The sequence below is a fragment of the Microcebus murinus genome, chromosome 9 (genome assembly GCF_040939455.1).
Source record: "Microcebus murinus isolate Inina chromosome 9, M.murinus_Inina_mat1.0, whole genome shotgun sequence".
Lineage (NCBI taxonomy): Eukaryota > Metazoa > Chordata > Mammalia > Primates > Cheirogaleidae > Microcebus > Microcebus murinus.
The window spans coordinates 63,802,283-63,824,304 of NC_134112.1; positions in this window are offsets into that span (position 1 = coordinate 63,802,283).

Genomic DNA, 22,022 nt, shown 5'->3' on the forward strand with positions numbered 1-22,022 from the left:
GTATGAACTGGACATTACATGGACTGGAGTTTGAATTCTGGCTTTGCCACTTACAGCGTGTTTCAGTTAGGATTTCTTGGTTGCAAGCAACCAAACCAGCTCTGGCCAGCTTGTTCACACTTTGACTATGTCAACAGCCAGAAAGAGCAATGACACAGCTTTTTTTTTTTTTTTTTTTGAGACAGTTTCACTCTGTTGCCTGGGCTAGAGTGCCATGGCATCAGCCTAGCTCACAGCAACCTCAAACACCTGGGCTCAAGCAATCCTCCTGCCTCAACCTCCCAAGTAGCTGGGACCACAGGCATGTACCACCATGCCCGGCTAATTTTTTGTATATAATTTTATTATCCAGCTAATTTCTTTCTATTTTTTTTTCTTAGTAGAGACAGGGTCTTGCTCTTGCTCAGGCTGGTCTCGAACTCCTGAGCTCAAACGATCCGCCCTCCTCCTGAGCTCAAACGATCCGCCCTCCTCAGTCTCCCAGAGTGCTAGGATTACAGGCGTGAGCCACTGTGCCGGGCCCATGCTTCTTGACTTTTGCTGGAAACAGATACTTAGAATTATGGCCCCACCAAGACTACGTGCAATGGGAGAGATGTGATTTCCTCAAAGAAAACCAGGGTGATCTTAGGATGCCGAGCAGCCCAAACCAACCAATGTCCAATGTATTGTGTGACCTTATGTAACCTCTGAACCTTGGTTTCCTCTTATTTAATACCTACCTCTTAGAGTTATGAGAATTTAAAAAGATAACTATGCAGAGTTCCTAGAATATAAATATTGCTTTATAAATGTTATTTCTCTTTTCCTCTTCCTTTTGTCTACATGTCTGAAACTTATACCTCTAGGCACTGCTAACCTCATTTAAAAGCTTAGTAATTTTCTAGTTCCCCAAGCCAGAAATCAAGGAGAGTGCTAGTCAATTTGTCCATTATTTTCTTTTTATTTTTTATTTCAGCATATTATGGGGGTACAAATGTTAAGATTACATATATTGCCCTTGCCCTTCCTTCCCCCTCGAGTCAGAGCTTCAAGCGCAACCATCCCCCAGACAGTGCACATCACATTCATTATGTATGTATATACCCGTCCCCTCCACTCCCGCCACCTGCCCGACACCCGGTAAATGTTATTCCTATATGTCCACTTAGGTGTTGACCAGTTAATACCAATTTGCTGGTGAGTACATGTGGTGCTTGTTTTTCCATTCTTGGGATACTTCACTTACTAGAATGGGTTCTAATTCTATCCAGGAAAATACAAGAGGTGCTATATCTCCATTGTTTCTAATAGCTGAATAGTACTCCATGGTATACATATACCACATTTTATTAATCCACTTGTGTATTGATGGGCACTTGGGTTGTTTCCATAACTTTGCAATTGTGAATTGCGCTGCTATAAACATTGGAGTGCAGATGTGTTTTTTATAAGAGTGTCTTTTGTTCTTTTGGGTAGATGCCCAGTAATGGGATTGCTGGATCAAATGGTAGATCTACTTGTATCACTTTAAGATATCTCCATATTGCTTTCCACAGAGGTTGCACTAGTTTGCAGTCCCACCAGCAGTGTATGAGTGTTCCTATCTCTCCGCATCCACCCCAGTATTTGTTGTTTGGGACTTTTTGATAAAGGCCATTCTCACTGGAGACAGGTGATAACTCATTGCAGTTTTGATTTGCATTTCCCTGATGATTAGAGATGTTGAGCATTTTTTCATATGTTTGTTGGCCATTATTCTGTCTTTTTTTGAAAAGTTTCTGTTCATGTCCTTTGCCCACTTTTTGATAGGGTTGTTTGATTTTTTTCTTGCTGATTTTCCTGAGTTCTAAATAGATTCTAGTTATCAGCCCCTTATCAGATGTGTAGCATGGGAAAATTTTCTCCCATTCTGTGGTTCTCTATTTGCTCTCATGACAGTTTCTTTGGCTATGCAGAAGCTTTTTAGTTTGATCAGGTCCCATTTATTTATTTTTGTTGTTGCTGTGATTGCTATTTACATTTCCTAAATATAGCATGCCCATGTTCCCTGGACTATTGCATCAGCCTTAAAACTGATCCACCTTCCCTTCCTCTCTGGCTCTGTTGGTCTCTCTCCCTGAGGCAGTAAAACATGATGGCAAAGTGCAGAGGCTGGAGCCAAACCGTCTGCATCTAAATCTTGGCTTTGCTTCTTAACAGCCATACAACTTCAGTCACATCGCATGATCTCGGTGTGCTTGTTCCCTCATGTGTAAATTGGGGATGATAACAGCTCCTACCTCAGAGAGTTGATACAAGGATTAAGTGATTTACTATACATAAGTACTAAGTGCATAGAACAGTGCTGGGGCGTGAGTGCTATCCCAGGCGTTGTTCAGTAAATCCACCTTCTTTCTGGTCCAGAATTACGTTTCTAAAATTTAAGCATGAACCTTCTGCTCGGAGAAGCTACACCCTCCTGCCTAATTCTTCTCACGCCTTCCGGCCTCCTTCTCCAGCGACCTGGTGCAAGTTGGAACTGAGCCCTCCTCTGTGAACTTTGTACTGTACCCTTCTGTTGCACCCGGCCCATTGTGTTGTGATTATTTGTTTATGTCAGTTTTCTATGCCAGAGTTCTTGGAAATGTACATTTATTTGATTCATCTATGTATGGTCAGAACCTATCGGTCCAAGGGAGGTGCTTAATAAATGTTTGCTGATTGAATAAAATGAGAAAAATAGTTGATACTGTCCACTGAGCAAAATATCATAGAAGCTATTGTCTTCAAATGTAGTTTTACTTAAAATCGGAGGGCTGGTATTCTTGCAGCTGTTCCTTTTACTAACTCACCATAAAAATCCAAGGCCATCATGTTCAATGATACCATTGTAGTGACACTTGTGTAGAAATCTAAAGTAATAGTGCAGGTGTGGTGCTCTCTGGTTAGCTCCATGAAGGGATGGAGCATATTGGAATCCAGCCAAGAGGGTGATTCTCATGGACCTTGAACTTTAAGATTTCAGTCCAGTTTTATTCAGGTACTGGAGGGCAGGCAGCTCCAGGCTGTCTTCCTTAGCAGGTCCTGAAGTGCAGAAATTCTGTCATTGAGTGCAGATAGACCCATCCAGTTTAAATTCTAGGCATGCCAGTGGGTAAAGTTTATGCCTTGCTAGGAAAGATAAAGAGACCTGAATTCTTACCTAGATCGACAGCCTTCTCACGTCATACAGAAGCCATGCCAGGAAGACACAGGCAGGGCTGGTGTTTTATTAAGAGGTTGTCTGGAATTGGCTCAAATGCCTCAGCAAGTTCTCAGCTGGAGGCCCAGAGTTCGGCATCACTGAGCGTGGGAGAGATGGTGCTGGCCAAGACCGGTGAGGGCCTTCGGAGTACTTTGATAAGGCTGGGGGAATGTTCGCTTCAGGGAAAAACTGCACCCCAGTAGGCCCAGGAGAAGTCAGCTGCTAAATACAGCGCCAGAAAATATGAACTTAATATCGCATCACCTGCAGAGTTTTAAAAAAATATTGACATATAGGTATCATCTCAGACAAATTGACTCAAAATGTTTTGGGGGCTGAGATATTTGGCATCAACATTTTTGGGTTTTTTTTAAAAAAAGCTCTCAGACTGATTCTAATGTGCAAACAAGATTGAGAGCCCTTGGTAAGGAGAAAGGGAAGATGCCCCTTTCCTATTTGTTGTGGCAGGAGGCTCCTCTCTACCCAGTTCTTCAAAAAGCTTTGTCAAGTCACTTAGGCTGACATGAAAGAGGACAAGAAGCCTGGAAATCACCTCCCCGACACCATGCATATATCATTAGGATTGAAATTCTATCTGTCAAGTGTCCACTCTTGTCCATTACTGCTCTGATACTAGCAGGGCTATGACAAAACTCACAATTATTAGTAATTGTCTGGATCAATATTAGGATCACGTCCCTTAGCCCATAGAAAGTTCCCGGCAATAAAATCAAAAGCTGATAACAGATCAATACGTACCAGAAGGGGGAAAAAGTCTTAAAATACTCATATTTTCTTCAATAAAACAGAGAATAGCATCAGTCAAGAATAGAATAATTCTTTATTCAAGATGTTCAATCAATTGCAAGAAAGCTGAAATTTATTAATAGCATTTTAAAGGGATAGCCAGAATTCCAATAATGTGTATATAATATATATATAATTAATATATACTCTAATAATGTGTATATAATATACATAACATATGTTTACAATCTGAAGTTGAGGTAGAAAGTTGTCCGTTTGGAAACGATTTGGTGAACAGAGGAGCAGTTGGGTTTAGTGGGAAGACCAGCATTTGATGTTCATGGAGCTCATTCAGGCCCTGAATCCGTAACTTATTGTTTACCTTTACTGTGTTTCTTCATTTATAAAATGTGGTTACTACTACTACTAATGTATTCATCACTAGGTTGCAATGAGATAACGTATGTGAAAATGTTTTGGAAACTAAAAAACACTACATTAACATTAATTACTATTTTAATTAATCATGAGGGAATAACACCTGAGTTAATTACTTTAGCTTTATAAGAACTGAAGTATATAATCCATAAGGGGATATTTAAAGGGATATTTATTAATGTAAAAATTAGTATTTTTTTAAAAATACACAGCAGATGGCAAAAAAAAGTTAAATAACATAAGAGACTATTCATTGAGAGACAATGTAGATTTACCTTCCACCTTCCCACCCCTGTCTTCTTCCCAAGAGGTAATCATTAATAGCGTCGCAAGTATGTTGAAATTAGTCTCATGACTGGTCTCCTACATTTTATTTTAAGCCAGCAAGATCTATTGAATATTCATTGTGTGCCAGGCACAGCACTAGGCTGTGGAGACAGAAGCGTTGATAACAAGATAGACCTGTCACCCTCATATACTTTACAATCTCCTAAGGTGGGGGTGGGGGGCTGCAGAGAAGTAAACACGTATTCATTTATTTGTTCATTCAACACATGATTAATGAGTGCTTCGTATGTGCCAGGCCCTGTGCTAGGAGTTAGAGACAAATAGATGAATAGGATGATCAAGGTTCCCATCTTCTTGGAGCTTACAGTTTGGCGAGCAAGACAGAGAGAAAACAGGGAATCCCATAAATAAAATAATTACAAATGGTCACAAATGGTACAAAGGAAACAGGATGCTGACATAGGATGTAATAGTAATCATAATTTAAAACAGGTAGTCAAGGAAAGTCCACCTGAGAAAGTGCCATTTAATTTAAGCCAAGATGTGAAGATGAGACGGAGCCAGCCATGGGAGTAGTGGCGGGAAAGAGCTGCAGGCGGGGGCCACAGCCTGTGCACGTGAGCTTGGCATGTGGGGAAGTGAAAGGAGACCAAAGAATTGGGGAGTGGTGAGCGAATGGGAGAGAGGCTTGAATTAAGTTTGGTGAGTTAGTGGTGATGTCATTCAGGGTCATGGCAAATAGTTTCACATTGACTTTATTCTAAGCACAATAGGAACACCAGGCAAGGATTTTTATGCTAGAACACAGTGGCATCATCACAGCTCACTGCAACCTTATACTCCTGGGCTCAAGAGATCCTCTTGCCTCAGCCTTCCCACTAGCTGGGACTGCAGGTGCATATCACCACATACAGCTAATTTTTCTATTAATATTTTTCGTAGAGACAGGGGCCTTGCTGTTGCTCAGGCTGGTCTAAACTCCTGACCTCAAGTGATTCTCCCGTCTTGGCCTCCCAAAGTGCTAGGATCACTGGCATGAGCCACTGTGCTCGGCCAAGACTTACCAGTGCTTTCTGGAGGTAGCAGGGAAATGACGGATTAAGAATGTCTTCTGGATTTGGGGCTCAAGCAATTGGAGGCTGGTATTGCCATTCACTGAGACGAGCAAGACTAACAGGAGACACAGAAGGGTCACGGTGAAGATGAGGGTGGATGAGTTATATTGGAGATGTTTGGGGGACACTTAATGGGAGTTGTTAAACAGGGAGCTGAGTACACTTTAATGGGGACAATGGTAGATATGGTTTGACGATTGCTGAGCACTTTGGTTTTTTTAATGTGGTCATCCAAGTAGAAGTATCCAGAAGATGATGAAGGATCTGAGCCTGGAGCCTGGGAGAGAGGCCAGAGCAAGAAATGTAGACAACAGATGAAGCCAGACACATGAAGAATTTGAGAGAAGAACAAGGAGTTTCCTTTGTCAGCTGTACCTCTGCATAGCTCATGGCGCCCACAGCCAGCCTCCACTCCCCTATTTTCCTCCCTGGATCATACGATGCAGCCCATGTTGGCATTTATTCTAAGTCTCCCCCAAAGTCTTGACTGTCAATGTTAAAGTTGAATACAGTATTGATGAGAATCCTGTCATTTAAAAAATACCTTCAAGTGACTTAGCAGGATAGTGCTACACATATGAAGTCTCAGAGTAAAATATAGAGCGTTTCTGAAATATGTCATATTTGCCACTGTAGAGTTTCTTTATGCTGGTTCCACAATTCAAGGTAACAACGCTATCAATCTACTCATCCGAAATGATAGGGTAAGTCCTTTAACTGACCCTGCAATTAACTGGCTGTACCACCTCTTATGCAAATCGCTTCATGCTTCTGAGCCTCAATTTCCTCAATTGTAAAAGAAATGGAGCAGATTAAACAGCCCATAAAAGCTCCTTCCACCTACAGCATTTCATGATTCAATTTTCCACTCATTCATAAATGGGCCCCAAACACTCACACTGAATTGTTGTTTACATCATTTTACAAGACAGAACAGGAAAAGGAGATTTCCCTTGTGGACCAGACAGTAAAACAGGCAGAGGTCTAAGACCTCAGTGGCTACAAGGCTATTTTCAGTGTTGTTTATCACCAGTCCCTTTTTCTAAAAAAGCAGATAACCCAAACATCTTAATGCAGGTGTAGCTCCCAAAGAAGTGGGAAAAAATGAGGAGAGTGCTTAATGTTCTCTTGCATTATTTTATTTAAAATCTCCTTTCCTGGGATTTGCTCTGAAACATTTTCTGTAATCATACTGACTCCCACTCCTAGTGCTGAGAATATCGTGTATTCAGAACCAACTATTTCAACAAAGACATGGGATATTTAGCAAAGACTTGGGGCAAAGGCATACATTTATTGATAATGAAAAGTTTTGTTGCAATAATGAAACCCAGTCAACTAGGTGAAGCTACTGTGTATCACTGTAAATATTTTGTGGTCATGAGATTTAATTTCAAGACTGAGTGATCAGTTATATCCTAAACCATAATACTTTTGACAAAAGTAAAACAAGATTATTTATGGTTTACCTAAATTCTTTACCTGTAAGTCTAATTTCTTTGCCTTCACTATATAAAGTTTTTCATTTATTTGAATATCCATAATATCAACTCAAAAAACTGTCAAAAATATGACCAGAAGAATTTTAGACAAAGTTATATTCAAAATATTTAACAGCCAGTACAGTATGGCGCTGATCAATCAGAATGATCATTGAGCATAGTGAGAGAGACAGTCACACCACTATGTCCTGGTTGAATACCTGCCTGAATTTAACATGGCATTAAATTACGACATTTTGATTTCTATTTAAAGACAGCTATTTCAAACTTGAAAATTTATAGAGACCAAGCAGGTGAGGTAAATAAGGGAAGGAAACTTGAGAGTAAGAAAAATATGGATTAGTGAGATCAGGTCAGATTTTAAAGCTCAGTAACTGTTGAGAGAGGACAGTAATTATTTAGCTCCAGCTGATTGTTGCTATTGGAAATGCAGATTGAAAAGAATTTTTCAAAAGAATCTCAAATTTGAATTTTTGACAAAATAATCGTATGGGCTGAGTCTGGCCCAGGAACTTCCTGTCTTCTCACCTATATTGTAAGCCAAGCCCATTCCTGAGCTTTCACAGTAGAAAGAAAAGAAATTTCTAATCTGTTTTGCGTAATCTTTGGCCAAGATTGACTCAGAAGAAATAAAAAAATTTCAGGACTCTTGCTTCTTTTAAAAACGTCATTGTGTTTTCTATAAACTTTTGTGTATTTAGGTGTGTAATAGTGTAATAGAAGAATAACTTTTTTGGATGAATGTTTATTGATCCTATTTTAAGAAAATGAATTCTCTGGTAAAACTATATTATGCTTATATAACTTATAAGCTTTGACCCTTTCCTGACTCTTGATCTTTGTTCTCTTGCACAGAACTTGAATTTTTTTCTAATTAAATAAAAGGCAAATATACACGGAAAGGGGTACGAGTCATCCTGGACATCACCTGCTTTTCCTCCTGCTTTCCAGTCGGAACCATTTCAAATTAATCTGATTTGAATTTCTTTTTTTTCTGGAAAGTAGAAGAGAAAGGAATGGGAGAAGGGAGGAAATTAGAAGGAAGCAGTGAGGACTGGGGGGAGGCCACAACTAAAATAGTAAAAAGGGATTTCTGAAAAATTGAAGATGCAAGATATTTAGCTCTTATCTCATTGTTTATTCATTCATAATTACCAAATATCTACTCTATGCCATGTACTGCTCTAGGCGCTGAGAATAGGACAGACAAGGTCCTTGCTTTCTTAGAGCTTCCATCCTAGTGGAGTTGAGAAAGTAAAAACAAATAAGCAGGAGCCAGTGCACCTGTAGTCTCAGCTACTCAGAGTCTGAGGCAGGAGGATCGCTTGAACCCAGGAGTTCAAATCCAGCCTGGGCAACATAGTGAGACCCCTGTTTCTAAAAAACCAACCAAGCAAGACAATTACAGGAATTGATAAGTGACTTGAAAAACAGAGGCGATGTGACATAGTGAAAGGGGGAGAGGCCTCTTTAGAGTGGCGGACAAGGAAGGCTTGTCTATGAGAGAACATTTGGGCCAAGACCTGAAGGATGAGAATGAATCAGGGCTTTCTTCTGATTGATTTACTGTCATGCAGTTTGGATGTTTGAATGTACACATGCATGAATGAATGAATGAAGCAAGGGAGCTGGAGCTGGGCAAAGGGGATTCTAAGGTGGAAGGACCAACAATGCAAGGAAGATCTCCACATCTTTGAGGATCGGAGAGGAGGCCAATGTGGCTGGAGATCATGGAACTGGGAGTTAATGGAATGAGATGAACATGGAAATGTAGGTAGGCAGCATTATTAGGTGTTGCTTGGCGATCTCTACTTAAATGCCATGTGGTGTTGAGATGGGCTCTGGAACCAGACTAGCTGGATTCAAGTCTTGCTCCATCACTTACTGGCTTTGTGACCTCTGGCAAGTTAGTCAACCTCTCTATGATACAACTTCCTTGTCTGTAAAATGGGGAAAATAATAATTAATATAAATAATTATAAATAAAATTAATATAAATAATAATATAAAACAACAGGCTTGTTTTGATCATTAACTTTAAAGATGGGCTAGAAAAGTCCCAATCAATCTCTTTGAATCTGGGTGTGTTTCATGGGCTTTATAGCTTGGTAGGAACTTTGCATGTTTTCTGACCATTTTTATTCCATCCTTTGTGAATTGTCTTTTTTGTTGTCATTCATCAATTTTTCTATTGGAATGTTCTGTTTTCGGATTGTTTTCTAAATGATCATTGAATAGGAATATTAAGGCTTTGTTGCATGTATCGCAAATATTTCCCCAGGCTTCTCATTTGCCTTTCAATGTGGTTGATGGTATTCATCCCACAAAGAAATTTCAAAGGTTTATGTATTCAATCTATCCTGTATGATTTTGATTGTTTAGTCTCCCAAGGCATAAGAATATCTTTACAAAACAAAAACTAAAACAAAACAAAACAAAAGAATACCTTTACATATTTATACCTATATTTTTCTAATATTTTTACATTATTATATCTAAATCTTTGTTCCAAACTGAATTTTTTAAAAGAGCATTTTGGTAGATAATTCTTCAAATTTCTTTCAATGTATAAATATGTACTTATATGTTTATAATTTTACACGAGTGGGGTCATAGTATGCATTATGTTCTATAATTTGATTTTTTTTGAGACAAAGTCTCACTCTGTTGCCCGGGCTAGAGTACCACAGCTCACACACACAGCCTAGCTCACAGCAACCTCAAACTCCTGGACTCAAGCAATCCTTCTGCCTCAGCTTCCCAAGTCGCTGGGACAACAGGCATGCGCCACCACGCCTGGCTAATTTTTTTCTATTTTAGTTGCCAAGCTAATTTTTCTATATATATTTTTTTTTAGTAGAGACGGAGGTCTCACTCTTGCTCAGGCTGATCTCGAATTCCTGAGTTCAAGCAATCCTTGGCCTCCCAGAGTGCTAGGATTATAGGTGTGAGCCATGGAGCCTGGCCTTATAATTTGATTTTTTTTTCACTTAGCAATATCATAGACATTTTTCCATATATGTAAGTATAAATTTATTCTTACTTTTAGTGTTTGCATAGTATTGTTTCTTTGTGCCATAATTTACTTATTAATTGGTAGATGGTTTATCTTCCCAATTTCCCTGTTATATTGCAATGGCCATCATTATTTATAAATCTTTTCACACGTGTGAAAATATCTTGTTAGTACAAATGACTAGAAATTCAACTTCTGGGTAATTTACATGGTGATAAACATGTTGAAATCAAACTCTTCTCCAGAAAGGTCTTATCAATTAAATAACACCAATCATGTATGAAATGGAGTAGTGCCATTTTTTTCAAGACTTTATCAGTCTTTCAAATCTTTGATAAGCTTATCAATTAGATAATGTCATAATTGTTTTATTTGCCTTTTGTGTTTACTAATAAACTAGAATATCTCTTCATATGTAGATTCATTGACTCAGATGGGAGGCCCAGGACATTAGACAAGCTCACTAAATGGGAGAGACATTTGAAGGGTAAAGTCAGGGAACAAAAGCAAGTATTCACAAAGAGCCAGAGCTCAACATTTCCGGTTGTTGACAAGTGATAGGTGACTAAGAAGAGGGTAAGTTTCAAGAAGATACAAGGGATACCTGGATGGGTTAGAGACTATATGTGACAAATGAAAGCAGTGAGTTAAGGTATAGTAAATATTTGAGAACTCAGGCAGGAATGGGAACAAGGTTAACCGTTCCAGCCAGTGGGCTGGAGTTCAGAGGCAACAGTTCCCCAAAAGGCTTGTTGAAAACAAATTATCAACACAGAGGCAGAAAATGAAGAGAGCACAGTAGAATGCAATGGACACTGCACTGTACTGTCCAGATGCCCCTTCAAAACTAATGTACATATTCTTCCAGCTATTGGGAGGGCTGTCAGCCCTTTCCAGAAATTGCTCTAGACTGAAGAGAGTTGCTTAGCCCAAGGTCCACTAGCTGGTCACTGTGGAGGTAACAAGAAACCCCAAAAAACATGGAAATGAATTTAATAAGGTAACTAATAAAGCTTAACAGAAGGGAAAGGGGAAAGGCCATTCCAGACAGAAGTAATCCTATGTCCAAAGGCACACGTAGTAGAGTGGCATGGTATTCAGGAAACAAGAATGTAAATTGTTTGATTCTGCCAGGGTGTGGCCAATGAAAGATGGCCACAATTTTTTGTCATTCTTCCCATCAGGATGTGGAGTCTCTTTCCCTTCCCACATTGACTCTGGGCTGGCCATGTGACTTGGTTTATTAATAAAATGAAATGGAAGTGATCTTGTGCAATGGCCAAGGCTAGGAAATTTAGTTATCACCTTTGTAGAAGCCAGCTGTCATGTAAAGAAGCTTGGGTACACTACTGACTGATGAAAGAGCACATGGAGAAAGAGACCATGTGCAAAAGCACCAAGATACCTCAGGGGTCAGCAACCAAGCCCCAGACACATGAGTGGGGCCATCTTGGACATCTGAGCTCCAGCTAAGCTCCCAGATGAATGCAGCTGTATGAGTGACACCACAGCTGTGTGAGATGAATTGCCTGCTGAGTGCAGTCAACCACAGAAGCATGAGAAATAGTCACTTGCTGTAAGCCACTGTGTTTTGGGGCAGTCTCCTATGCAGTAATAGGTAACTGGTGCTTAGAAGTCAGAGTGGGAAATGCATTGCTGGAAAAGGGAAAAAAGAAGTAGATGCTATTTCTTCCAGGTCTTTATAAGTCCTGCTAAGGATCTTGGGATTTATGCCTCCTTTCTGATCTTCAAACACACTAAGACCTTTCCCATCTTGGAGTCTTTGCCTTGTTGGTCCTTCTGCCTGGGATCCGCTTTCCCCAGCTCCAAGTTTGCATCATTCATTCATTTTAGTCCACTGGTGATTGGAACCCAAACAAAAAAACAAAGAGCCCTGATACCCAGAATTCTGAAGAAAGCCACTAAAAAATATGGTGTGATTCTTCCTCCAGGCCATACTGAGAAGCAGCATAGATGCCCTATTGCCATCTACCACCTCCCTTATACTACTTGCCTTCTCAATAAGAAGAGGCCTGGGGAAGGGGACATCATTTGTGCTGGAGTAGGAGTCAAGAGTTTTGGTGGTGAGTTTATTCTTCCATCCATCAGAAAGTTTCTTCCCCACCCAACCTCCAAGCTGTGGGGCTCTGAAAGAATCACTCACAAAGACTGGGGGTCCCACAGATGGGGAGACTGGCTTCTTGAGCCCTGGCTGGATATGAGCTGGGGAGCTAAACATGCAGCCCTCTCTGGTGTTGCCTGGGCAGGAGAGCTAGCTGAGCATTCTTAGCAGGGTGCTATGCATGCATGTTCCCTGGGGGGGTGAGCGATTTTCGGTGTCATGGAGATTGCCATCCAATTCCTGTCTGGAGATTTCCAAAGGCTAAAAGGCTTCTTGGGGTAGCCCTTTGGATAGGGAAAAAGGGGAAGAAAAGGTTAGGAGGCATTGTCACCCAGTTCCTGTGGCCCTAGGAGAGCACAGAAATGAACTAGCATGTCTAAAACCACAACTCGACCCCATCATATCTACTCCCTCTCCTACACTCCACGGTAGGCGAAAGGCATCAATCACCACACAGCAAGTGTGCCAAGTGGGGGAAACTCAGGATAATTCTCATCTTTCTCTTTTTATTCCCTACCTCCACTCAAACTCTAGCCCTTTAATTGCACATTCTTACTGTCTCCTCAATCTCTTCCCTTCTCTTCACCTCTTGTTAACTGAGTTCAAGCATTTACTTGTTGCTTGGGTTACTCTCAGAAGTCTCTCTTCTAAAACAAGGGGAGCCCAGAGTTTAAGGCAACACTCTTGAGATGGTGATGAGGAAACACTTTGTTCTTGCTGACTCCAAAGCCAGGCAAAACTAGACAAGGAGGATATTCCCATTCTCCCCAAACCAAAACAAACCAACTAACAGAAGCAGAAATAGTTCTCAAGGTTCACAAATGCCAATATGTACTGATTAGGAATCTTTCTGCTGCTAGTAATAGAAATTCCAACCAAAACTGGCTTAAGCAAAAAAAAAAAAAAAAAAAAAAAGAGAGAGACAGAGAGAGAGAGAGAGAGAGAGAGTGCATTAGCTCATGTAACTGAGCAGTCCAAGAATAGAGCTAAGTATAGGCATGGCCTCATCCAGGACTCAGTGTTACCATGATCCCTTTCTCTTCTTTGATTGGGCAGAGATGTCCAATAGAAATATAAAGGGAGGCATAGATATGAGCCACATGTAATTTTACATTTTTTGGTAGACATTTTAAAAAGTAAAAAGAGGGGCTAGGCACAGTGGCTGATGCCTGTAATCCTAGCACTTTGGGAGGCCAAGGCAGGAGGATCACTTGAGGCCAGGAGTTCAAGACCAGCCTGAGCATGAACAAGACCCCGTCTCTACAAAAAATAGAAAAATTAGCTGGGCGTGGTGGCACATGCCTGTATTCCCAGCTACTCAGGAGGCTGAGGCAAGAGGATCACTTCAGCCCAGGTGTTTGAGGTTATAAGTTGCAGTGAGGTATGATGATCTCACTTCACTCTACCCCAGGTGACAGAGCAAGCCCTGTCTCAAACAAAATTAAAAAAAAAAAAAAAGTGAAATGAAACAGGTGAGCCTAAATGCAAGGATACATTTTCATTTACCCAATATATCCCAAATATTATTTCAACATGCAATCAATATGAAAAATTATGGAGATATTTTATATTTTTTTCTCCTACCGAGTCATTAAAAACCATTATTTTTTAATGAAGCTTCCAAGTGATGATAATGGGAGGGGAAGTGTCTATGAGACATACTTTGAGAAACGCTATCCTAGAGGCTCTTTCATTTCTTCTGTTCCCACAGTCACCTTTAGAGAGTTCTGGGAGTACTGAGACATCTGCTGAAGTATGTTTCAGCTATTGAGAGTGAAGGCCAGGTTGTTTCTGGGTAAAGCATAGACAGGAACAGAGACGTTTACTATTGCTGCCATCTATCGGTTGGAGCACATATTGCAGCCATCTAAACAAAAACATGAAGCTGACCATTTATGAGCCCTTGATATTTCTGGCAACACACCTCCACGAATACATCTTGAAATGACTTTCTTTTGGCACTCTTGATCATTACAGAGCATGGAAAATCGTAATAGTTTGCATTTTGGATTCTCAGACCTATGTCTATCAGAATGATTTTTTTTCTGTCTGCTACAGCACATATAAATTTCCTTTAAACTTGACTCTATTATACATATAAATCAGTAATCTGTTGTAAGTGTCCCTGGTTTCTATTACCACAGGGTTTCTATACCTTGTGAAGGCAGTGCCCAGAGAAAATTTCTTAAAAACGCTGAGCTTTAGTTACTTCAGCAATAAAAGGTAGCATGATAATATTACTCTCTTCATAATGTTTTTATGAAGATTAAATTGCGGAATGTTTCTAAAATTGTTTGGCACTATGCATGACATATATGAAGAACTCTTTAAATGTTATTTTTAAAAATAACAAACCTTACTTAGAAATTTTCTCAGTGACTAGATATTTGATAACATCAAGAAATTAGATTTTATGTTCTGTTTTAAAAATCCTTATGTCCAAAAGAAATCTTTATCATTTAGAGATACATACTGAACTAGGTATGGATGAATAGATATGAGTACTAGGGTTTGCTTCAAAATGAAACAGGAGAAGGGAAGTGGGTAGTGATATAGTTGAAGCAATGTTGGACATGATTTGATAACTGTTGAAACTGGGCAATGGGTATATGAGATTTCATTATATTAATACTATTTTGTGTATTTGAAATTTTCCATAAAAATTAAATATAAAAAATTTTTAAATATTTTTCACAGAACTGCATACAGTGTTAGACATATTGTGGTTACTACATGTTGATTTGTTGATTAATTGCTACCATGGGGTAGAATTTTATCATCTTGGGGTGAGTTGTAATTGTCTTTTTAAAAGATGAACTTAAAATAATTGGCTGCACATGCCTCCAGAAAAAAAATCAGAAGGGAGCATGATTTACCTTAACATGCTAAAGTCATTTTGTCAGAAAAATGATAAAGTGTAACACTGTTGGCGTAGGAGAAATTCACAGTTCTCTAAGAGATGCAGAAAGGAGCAATTGCAGAGATTGCCTCTCTGAACATCTCTCCTCTTGATTCTAATAAGTAAATGAAAAAATTCCTACTTGGCTCATGGACAGGAATCAAAGAAATGCCCAATTTGTGGCAGACGATGAATATGTTCTTTCTTATAGTATATCAGAGAACCTGATTGGTATTGGTAGGGATAGCTATTTTTCTGCAGTTGTTATATCTCTCATATTCAATCTTTATCTCATCCCATTACATCTAGCTCATTCTTAAACCTGCCCTTATGTCTCTCTTCATACTCTGTCACATTAAGAGCCAAGTCCAGTTCCTCTCTGCCTAATGGATTTTCTAATACCCTTCCCCAACTGTCTCCTACATTATTTCATGCTCTGTTAATCCTTGGATATAGCAACAGCCTTACCACCTCAATGTGTATTTATTCACATATCCTAAGTATTTGGGTTAGCTTCCCCCCCCTCCATTTTCTTAATGTCTAGGATGAATTCCTTCTTAACTGGAAACATTAAATGAAATATATTGAATGAGATAAAGAGTATTTCCAACTTATTTTCCCTCAAGTACCATTTCCACCTGAATGGATTTAAATTCTGTGAGGACAAAGACCACGGAGAGGGAATATTTCATAAGCTGGCAGAAAGTGGCTTTCTGAGATACACTCCAGTCCCTCTTATCTTAGTCCCTTTTAGAGAGAGAGAGAGAGAGGAGGTAGCTACTGGATTGAGAGGCAATGGGATTTTTTTCAATTGATTGAACAGAACAACGATATAATTGTGTTGCTTCAAATCCCATAAAAATGGTTAGAGGCAGAGAATCATTTCACGAAAAGAAATGGACTTAGAATCAGAAATCCTGGATATGAGTTCTATCTTCATCACTTAGACTTGTGAGTTTAGGCGGGTAACTTAGTCCCATCAAAGCAGTAGTTTCCTGCTTTATGATCAGAAATGATGATACTAATAATATTGATGTCAGGGTCACTGCATAGGCCAGTGCTAGTGTGTCCATGACAGAATTCTACAAACTGTAAAATGCAGCACACATACTCATTCTTAGAGCTTGTTTAAGGACTCACATTTCATGACCACCACTGTAACCTATCTTGTGGAAAATTCACTATAGAACACCTGCGGAGACTCAAGTCAAGTGCCTCAAAATGTATTTTGAAAGCCAGTTCAACAAACCTGCTTGGTAAGTATCCAGGGTATGATAGCAATGTAATAATGATTTCCCTTTTTAAGGACCTGGTATGTACCAGGTGCATTATTTGTTTTCTAACAGTCTTCAATGTAAGTATCATTATCTCCATTTTACAGATAAGGAAATAATTTAGAGAGATCAGCAAATTTGTCCAAGGGCACAAACAATGGAATTGTAGATTCCTATAGATTTTCCCCAAAAGCCCATACCCTTTCCCCTCTACCATGCTGAAAAGTATTATGCCTTTGTCCTTTCCTCGGATGTCTCTGTGCCTCAGGAACCATTCTGTTTTTTCTTCTCCCTCTATCAAATCCTACCTACTTTTCAATGACCAATTTAATTAATTACATCTTGATGAAGACTTCTCTCAGGTTCCCAAGCCCATTGAGATCTCCCCACCTCAGTGGGGATGTATCAGAGGATGAAGCAGACAGAAATCTTAGCCCTTGTGGAGCTTAGATCATAGTGGCAGCAGAAAACATTATAAAATAATATAACAAAGTAATTATACAGTATGTTAGAAAATGATGAGCGCTATGGGAAAAAAGTGAAGCCAAGACAGGGAGAATAAGAGTGCAGGGCAGAGATGGTGTGTATTATGATTTTAATTTGGGTGGTCTGGACAGGCCTCATTGAGAATAGTGACTTTTGGGTGCAGACTTCAAGTAGGCAAAAGAATGAGTCATTTGTAATGCTGGTTGGGGGAGGCAGGTGGGGAGGGGTGGGGAGAAGGCCCAGCCCAGGCTGGCCTATTGCCTGATGCTTCTTTACTGCTTGCACAGATGCCTGCTCTCCTCAACTAAATGGTGAGCTTTCTGAAATCAGTAAGGTTTACTAACTTTTTTGTGTCCCCTTCAGTGTTCTATGCGATATTTTGCAACCCGTAGATGCTCAACAAACACTTGGTAATTATTGACTACAGCATATCAGAGATATAATATCTTTGTATTTAGAATAATTTTGAAGCATTAATGGCAAGTCCCCCATCCATTCCTACCCCAGTATACAATTCATACTTCCTTTTTGGAGTTCCCTGCTTTTTCAGAGGTAACCATAGAGCAAATGACATAATGAGAGAACACTGCCCCCTTCTGGGAGGATAGTGCTGGTGGCTTTTGACTCTAAATCATTCTTTGCTTATTTACATTGTTAGATACTCTTAACAGCACTGTATATAACTCATTGCTATCTACTCAATCAACCATAACTGCTTAGATTAGCATTTTGATACAAGTTTTTGTTGCTATTTAATCATCATTTAAGAAAGTGAAATTTTGCAGGATAAAAGAGATGTTTAGGGAAAATTACTTATTCCCTCAGTAAAAAAAAAAAACACACCTAGAGGAGTGGTCCGTATGGCAGTGCCTCAGAAAACCATTGGGGCTGATTTCTTTCATAATACCAGGGGAAATTCAACCTCAATGAAAATTGGTTAAATAACCATGACAGAGCGATGCCAGAGATGAAGTCTTCCACTACAAGAGTATGAAGAAGTGGAAAGAAAGCACCAAGGGACTCTATTCCTCACCAGTTAGTGCTGTGTCTGGTGTGAACAGATGCAGCATAGAATCGTGGACAGAGCAGGGGCCGACTTATTGGCTGCATGACCTTAGGTATGTTATTTAAATTCTCTCATCTTCTGTTTCCTTTCCTGTAAAATAGGGTTAATCAGACCTGTTTTGCTGTGTTATGAGATTATAAAAAATACTTCATGTAAAGTGTCTGGTATATAGTAGGTTTTCTTTTTTAAAAAAATTTAATTTTAATTATTATAAGTATATAATAGTTGTGTATCTTTATGAGGGACCTGTGATGTTTTGATACAATCATACCATGTGAATTAATCAAATCATAGTAATTGGGGTATCCATCACTTCAGGCATTTATCATTTCTTTGTGTTAGGAACATTCCAATTCCATTCTTTTAATTATTTTAAAATATACCATAACTCATTGTTGTTATAGTCACTTGTCTTATCAAATATTGTTCATTCTAACTAAATTTTTGTACCCATTAACCATCCCTGCTTTATCCCCCACTCCCAGCTACTCTCCTTAGCCTCTGGTAACCATCATTCTACTCTCTGTCTCCATGAGATCAATTGTTTTCAATATTTAGCTCCCACATACAAGTGAGAACATGAGAGATTTGTCTCTTTGTACTTGGCATATTTCATGTAACACAACGTTTTCCATTTCCATCCATGTTGTTACAAATGGTAGGATTTCATTCTTTTGTGGCTATATAATATTCCATTGTGTATATGTATCAAGGTTTCTTTATCTATTCATTCACTGATGGACACTTAGGTATTCCAAATCGTGGTGATTGTAAATAGTACTGCAATAAACATAGGCATGCAGCTATCTTCTCGGTATACTGAATTCCCCTCCTTTGGATATATACCCAGCAGTGAGATTGCTCAGTCATATAATAGTTCTCTTTTTAGTTTTTTGAATAACTTCCATGGTGTTCTCCATAGTGGCTGCACTAAATTACATTCTCACCAACAGTGTACAAGGGTTCTCCTTTTTCTATATTCCCACCAGCATTCATTTCTCCTGACTTTATGATAAAAGCCATTTTAACTGTGGTGAGATGATATTATTGTAGTTTTGATTTGCATTTCTCTGATGACTAGTAATGTTGAGCACTTTTTCATATACCTGTTAGCCATTTGTGTGTCTTCTTTTAAGAAATGTCTTTTCAGATCCTTTGCCCACTTTTAAATCAGATTATTTGATTTTTTCCTATTGAGTTGTTGGAGCTCCTTATATAGTCTAGATATTAATCTCTTGTCAGATAGGTACTTTGAAAATATTTTCTCCCATTCTGTGGGTTGTCTGTTCACTTCATTGATTATTTTCTTTGCTGTGCAGAAGCTTTTTAGTTTGATGTGATCCAATTTGTCCAATTTTATTTTGGTTGCCTGTGCTTTGGGGGCATTACTCAAGAAGTCTTTGCCCAGACCAATGTCTCCAGTGAGTCTGAGCCCCAATTGCCCAGGTGATAATCTACTCATTAATGTACCTGAAATAGTTTCCACCCGTTTTCCATCCCCAGCTGGTGATTCCTGGAATCATTTCTCAAATAAACTCCTTGTATTCAAATGCTTGTTTTATGGGTCTGCTTCTAGGGGAATCTAACTAAAACAGTGGCCAGTTAGATACTGGGATAAACAAAGGAGTTGAGAATGGCTACAGATGATAGGCTATTTGGAGGCATCATTAATTATAAACATAAGGGAGAACATATATTTTTTATAGTAAGATATTAGATAATTAAAGCTGAAGTGCCTGTTGGACATATTCAGTAGGCAGTTGAAAATACGGAATTGGGAATCAGGAGAGAAGTAGAGACTGGCGATGGGGATCTGGGAGTTACCAATATATGTAGGCAGATGTTAAAGCCATGAAAGTGGGTAAGATGGCCAAAATGCTTACACATAGAAAGTTAAGGACAGGTTTTTATGAAACATTAACATCTAAAAGATTAGAGGAAGAAGAGCTGATGAAGGAGATTGAGAGGATAGAGTCCCCATTCTGTTCTGTCCCTGGACAGAGCACTTAACTTTGGCCACTTTGTTGACTATTTACATTTCTGATCTATTTACATTATGAAGGTACATTGTCCTCTAAGACTTAATCTGTTATACTGGGTAAAGAAGGAATTAAGATTAAGTTCAATAGGAGGGGGAAAGGCTAGAGAGAAGGGAATTAATGCTGGTTAAATGTTACCATGTGCCATACCCTGTACATATATCATGTATTGAATACTTATAATAACTTGTGATGTGGGAGCTAGCACCTTATGTTCCCTTAAAGAAAGTGAAGATTACAGAAGTTAAGAAATATCTACAAAGTTACAAAGTTCCACACTTATTTGTTAAATGGAAGAACAAGAGTTTATCCAGGCCATTCTTTTTTTTTTTTTTTTTTTTGGTGGAGATAGAGTCTCACTCTGTTACCCTGGGTAGGATGCAGTAGTTCACTGCAACTCCTGGGCTTGGGGATCCTCTTGCCTCAGCCTCCTGAGTAGGTGGGTTACAGGGGTGCACCACCATGCCTGGCTAATTTTTCTATTTTTAGTAGAAATGGGTTCTCACTCTTGCTCAGGCTGGTCTTGAACTCCTGAGCTCAAGCAATTCTCCAGCCTTGGCCTTCCAGAGTGCTAGGATTATAGGCCTGAGCCATCGCACCTGGCCCCAGGCTGTTCTTGTCACCATATTAAAAACTCAATGAAGTATAGACTAGCTTATTTAATATTCCCTTTTTTGTTTAAACCAGCAAAGGCAATGTTTTGAAAAGCCATCCTTTCAAACATTTTAATTGCATGACTTATTTTATTTATAATTAACAGTTCATTTCCATGAACTCATTTAAATTAAGGACATTTGAAACTGCCACTTAGAACTTCTGGTTCATTTAAGGCAACCACTGTTAATAATTAAAATAAGTGAAAGACAGCATAAATCTCTAAAGTATGCTTTTTCTTTGACCTAGCAATTCCATTCTGGGAATTTACTGCAAGGAAATGATAAAGAATATGTGCAATGACATAGGCCACAAGCTGTTCATAATGCTGAAAAATCGGTAATAGCCTTAATATCTAATAATAAAGAATAGTTAATTACGATATGTCTAAAAATACTAAGTAGTCATTAGAACTAATTGTCGTAGGCTAATATTAATATGGAAAGTTGCTTCTGAGGTAGTTTTAAGTGAAAAAAATGAAGTTAGCAAATTAATTAGGGTCAAATTTTTGGCTGCCTTAGCTGGAATATAAACAAGGGTAGTGTGGGCTATCCATTGTTCACACCTCTCCCTAACTCCACCCCACCCACACCCGGGTATGTTTGCAGGAATTGGTACACATTGTGGCTTTTGTTTCCAGCTAAGGAAAGAAGAGGTATAATTGGTAGAATAGGTGAGAAGGAGAGTGGAGGGATATGGTGAGTGTAGTAAGGAATCTGTATCCTGCCTGACTTCTCATACCAGGTTGAGCTCCTGGGCTTTGTGAATTATAACTGGAAAGGATGGAAGTGTTTTTTGTTTGTTTGTTTGTTTTTCATAAGAATGCAATTCTGTAATTCTGGGCAAGGGAGTAGGGGTCAAAAAGCCCAGAACAGTTCAGGGAAGAACTATGAGATTTGGTGCATATGCAGAGATGATTCCTAGGTCAGATGTCAAAGTCAGGCATAAAGCTAGAGAGGATGCAATTCTCCCCACCTGTGTAGTGGAGGCTGCTTGCTGTCTCCCAATATCTCTTCATCCCTTATTTCTTATTAATACAATTTTACCTAGGCACTGGGCAGATCAGACTATGTTTCCCAGATCCCCTTGCAGCTAGGTATGGCTTTGTAACCAGATGGAAGGAGGATATGATGGCAGAAACTAGCACAGCCATCTTGAAATAACAGATGCA